Below are 4,707 nucleotides of genomic sequence, written 5' to 3'. Positions count from 1 at the left end.
CCTAGTTCCACATCCTCTCCAGCATAAAGTGTCTTCAGTGTTTTTGATCTTAGCCATTCTGACAGGCGTAAGGTGGTATCTCAGAGTTGTTTTGATTTGCATTTCCCTGATGATTAGGGATGTTGAGCAATTCCTTAAATGTCTTTCAGCCATTTGGGTTTCCTCTGTTGAGAATTCTCTGTTTAGTTCTAAAGCCCATTTCTCAATTGGACTGTTGGTTGTTTTGATGTCTAATTTCTTGAGTTCCTTATATATTCTGGATATCAGTCCTCTGTCACATGTGGGGTTGGTGAAGACCTTTTCCCATTCTGTAGGCTGTCGCTTTGCCTTGTTGACTGTATCCTTTGCTCTACAAAAGCTTCTCAGTTTCAAGAGGTCCCATTGATTGATTGTTTGTCTCAGTGTCTGCACTACTGTTGTTATATTTAGGAAGTGATCTCCTATGCCAATGCGTTCAAGATTACTTCCTACTTTCTCTTCTAGCAGGTTCAGAGTAGCCGGATTTATGTTGAGGTCTTTGATCCACTTGGACTTAAGTTTTGTGCACAGTGACAGATATGGATCTATTTACAGCCTTCTACACGTTGATATCCAGTTATGCCAGCACCATTTGTTGAAGATGCTTTCTTTTTTCCATTGTATACTTTTGGCTTCTTTGTCAAAAATTATATGTCCATAGGTGTGTGGGTTAATGTCAGGGTCTTTAATTCGATTCCATTGGTCCACATGTCGGTTTTTATGCCAATACCAAGCTGTTTTTATTACTGTAGCTCTATAGTAGAGCTTTAAGTCCGGTTTTCTATTTCCAGCATTCCCTCTGTTTGTGTCTTCTTTATTTTTTCAATTTCCCTTTTTAGTTCTTGGACTGTTTCCTTTGTTTGTTTCATTGCTTTTTCATGATTTTCTTTCAGTGCTTTATTTTTTTCTTCCAGGACTTTGTTGTTTTCTTGGAGGGCTTTATTGTTTTCTTCTAATTTGTTTGCCCTTTCCTCTAGTTGTTTACAGCGTTCTTCCAATTTTCTTGTCTTTTCCTCTACACAAGCCTCTAACTTCTTCATGATGTTACTCATAAGGCTACTTTCTTCTGCTTCTTCCAATTTTTGGTGTTCAGGTCTAGATGTTGGAGGCAGGCTAGGTTCTGGTGATGCTGTATTGCTCTTCATTTTGTTGTATGTACTTCTGCCTTGACGTCTGCCCATCTCCTTGTGGTTCCTTCTTGGTCTTATCAGTGTACTTGTTTCAGAAAGAGCTGACAGATTCAGGAAGACTCTCTCTCTTGTCCAAAGGAAGTTCTCTTGTCCAACTCTCTCTGGTCCAGAAGGGAAGTCGGGGGCAGGATAGGAGCTGGAGGCCGGTCTCAAAGTCTCAGGAAGTGGCTGGGGTCTCGGGCAGATGGGCATGGGGGCAGGGCACGGAGATTGCAGGGGCTGCGGGGGGGGGGGTTGGAAAAGGGGATCCCTCCCGGTGGGGCTAGAAGGGGACCTGCCTGGTGGCCAGAGCCTGGGGCCGAGTTGGGCGGGTCTTCCCGGAGTGGCTGGTGTCCAGGGATGGGGTCTAGGTTGGACCTGGATACTCACCTCTGGTCCAGAAGGGAAGTCGGAGCCAGGATGGGAGCTGAATATGATTTTTAAATGCAGCCAGAATGTGCTCATTTACTCCCATGATGTTTGTTCATAATTGCATGAGCGTGCATGTCTTTTTTTCCTTTTTAAAAATTTTATAATTTAATTTAATTTTACATATCAGCCATGGATTCTCTTGTTCTCCCCCATCCCGCCCCCTCCCCTGCCTTTCCCCCACCCTACCCACATTCCCATCTCCTCCAGGGCCAAGTCTCCCCTGAGGATTGAGTTCAACCTGGTAGATTCAGTCCAGGCAGGTCCAGTCCCCTCTTCCCAGGCTGAGCCAAGTGTCCTTGCATAAGCCCCAGGTTTCAAACATCCAACTCATGCACTGAGTATAGGACCCTTTCCTACTGCCTGGATGCCTCCCAAACAGATCAAGCTAATCAACTGTCTCACTTATCCAGAGGGCCTCATCCAGTTGGGGGCTCCTCAGCTATTGGTTCATAGTTCATGTGTTTCCATTCGTTTGCCTATTTGTCCCTGTGCTTTATCCAACCTTGGTCTCAACAATTCTCGCTCATACAAACAAGGAATAAAAGACCATGATAAATGAAGACCACATGAGAATAGGAAGAAGCAACGTGCTAGAGAGGCCCACAGAAATCCACAAAGATACCCCCACAATAGACTACTGGCAATGGTCGAGAGAAAGCCCGAACTGACCTACTCTGGTGATAGGATGGCCAAACACCCTAAATGTCATGCTAGAAATCCCATCCAATGACTGAGGGAACTTTATGCAGAGATCCACGCCAGGCCCCAGGTGGACCTCCAGGAGTCCAGTTGGCGAGAAAGAGGAGGGTTTGTATGAGCGAGTGTGCATGTCTTATCAGATCTGTCATTACTGTAGATCCAGGTTTTACAGTAGGGCAAGGCTGCTGATACTATACTTCTGTGGTAGAGTGCATAGCACCTTTCAACACTGTAAAAGCTAGCTAGCCCATAGGAATGAAATAATATTAAGCCTGCTGTGATGGCTCAGCAGTTGAAGTGCTTGCTGCACTTGTAGAGTACCTGAGTTTGGTTCCCAGTACATATGTTGGGTGGTTCACAGTGCCAGTAACTGAAGCTCCAGGTGATTTGACCCTCTTCTCTGGCCTATATGTATAGCCACTGAAAATGCACAGAAACACATGCATACACATAAATAAAAATAAAGTACCTATATGGAAACACTGATTCTCACAAGTATTTCTTAGGGATTATAACTGAATATTTGTATGCAACCTGGAACAAAGTACTTAATAAATATTTGTCGAGTCCATTAAAAACATTGCTCATAAATCTTTTCAAGTTTTATTAGATCAAGTTAGGGCAAGCTTTTATAGACCTTGACACTGTGCTTTTGCAGTAAATTCTTGATTTCAACATGTAAACACAAAATAACAAATTTAAACATAAATTTCAGATTATTTCAAAGGTACCTCTGATCTCTTATTGCACTCCAATTATAAAATAATAAAATGTAACTCATTAAATATACACTTGTTTTTATTTATTTCTTAGTGTATGTTATTGGTGAAATTATTAAGGCCATGCCACGTAGTTAAAAGGGAGATTTATTTAATGGCGTAACATACAAATGAAGGGATAGGTAGGTTGCGGGTTCTGTGAAAGACTCAGTGCAGTCCTGTGGTGTTCTCTGGAGAACTCTCCTTAGTCTACCTCTAGCGTCCACGGTCCAAGAAGGGATGAGAGCATGGCACATCCCGATCTTGGGTCTTCAGGGCCTTCGCTTCACCCCACCTTGTAGGCGTGATAGTTACCAAAGCCTCAGTGGGGGTTGGAACCTCCAGACCAAAGCTGGAATGGCTACCCACTACATCTCTCCTTTTTGTCTAAATAAGAAGGTTCTAACTTAATACAAGACTATATACAAAAGAATGGTTATCAAATATTGTTCAGGAGTAATGAGGGATAATGACCTAGATAAGATGGAACTACAATCAATGCGAACAATATCAAGCAAGAAACACATACTAAAATCCAGAGAATTCTAGAGCATAGGTAAATGGTATGTTACAAAGATCATTCCAAACGGTGTCCTATCCTAAAGAACCTGAATCTAATACTTAATATGTTCTATCTAAGATATTATATATGTGTGTGTGTGTGTGTATATATACATATATGTATGTGTGTGTACATATAGTATATATTAGTATATATAAGTTGTGTATATATTATATTAGTATATATAAGTAGTGTATATATATAATATATGTATTAGTGTGTGTATATATGTATACACACATACACACACACACACACACACACACACACACACACACACACACACATATATATATATTATATATATATATATATATATATATATATGTTGTAACTATAACTGCTAGTCTTCAATCCCATCAAAGACCTGAGAAGGAATATAATGGTACCTGAGAAATGGTGGATGGTTGCAAGCACCTTTCGGGAATCTTGAAAGAGTAGACCAAGACAGCTGGCAGCCTGGACAGTCACCTAATGTTTCTCAGCATTGTTGGTACATTCAAATTGGCTACAGGCCTACAGTATCTGCCAGACCATTTTCAGAAGCAGGAATTCTGAAAGACCATCTTACCTTGTCTTGGCAGAGTACAGTGGTCGCTTTCCCTGTGTCCCACTTGTCCAGAAAGGACAGCATTTGTACTGTCAGCAGTTGAGGCAAGGGCAGTTCTTTGCTCAGTAGGCCATTTTGTGCCAAGAATACAAACTTCTATGTCAATAAAATTTCTATACTAATTACTAAAATGAACTTTCTTAAACACAACAGTGTGAAAAGTTTTTGGAATTGCAATAAAACAGTTACATTTTAATCCAATTTTATATTTATTGGTTGATCTATGACTAAGCTACTCTATACACACTAGAAAGAAGACATCTGGTGACATTTTGGTGAAATTAAGGCATTTGGGGGAATTAGCAATTGTTATTCATTTAAATCTAGTAAAACTGATCAACATCTCTCCTGCAGATTTTCCTGAAGGCAATAACACAACTAGATGTTACATATATTTGAAACAAAATAATAGATAAATCATATTAAAGAGTACAAAAATACTTCCCTTAAAAACATATT

This window comes from Peromyscus leucopus, chromosome 1 (genome assembly GCF_004664715.2).
Source record: "Peromyscus leucopus breed LL Stock chromosome 1, UCI_PerLeu_2.1, whole genome shotgun sequence".
In the NCBI taxonomy this organism is placed as follows: domain Eukaryota; kingdom Metazoa; phylum Chordata; class Mammalia; order Rodentia; family Cricetidae; genus Peromyscus; species Peromyscus leucopus.
This window is presented reverse-complemented; position numbering follows the sequence as displayed.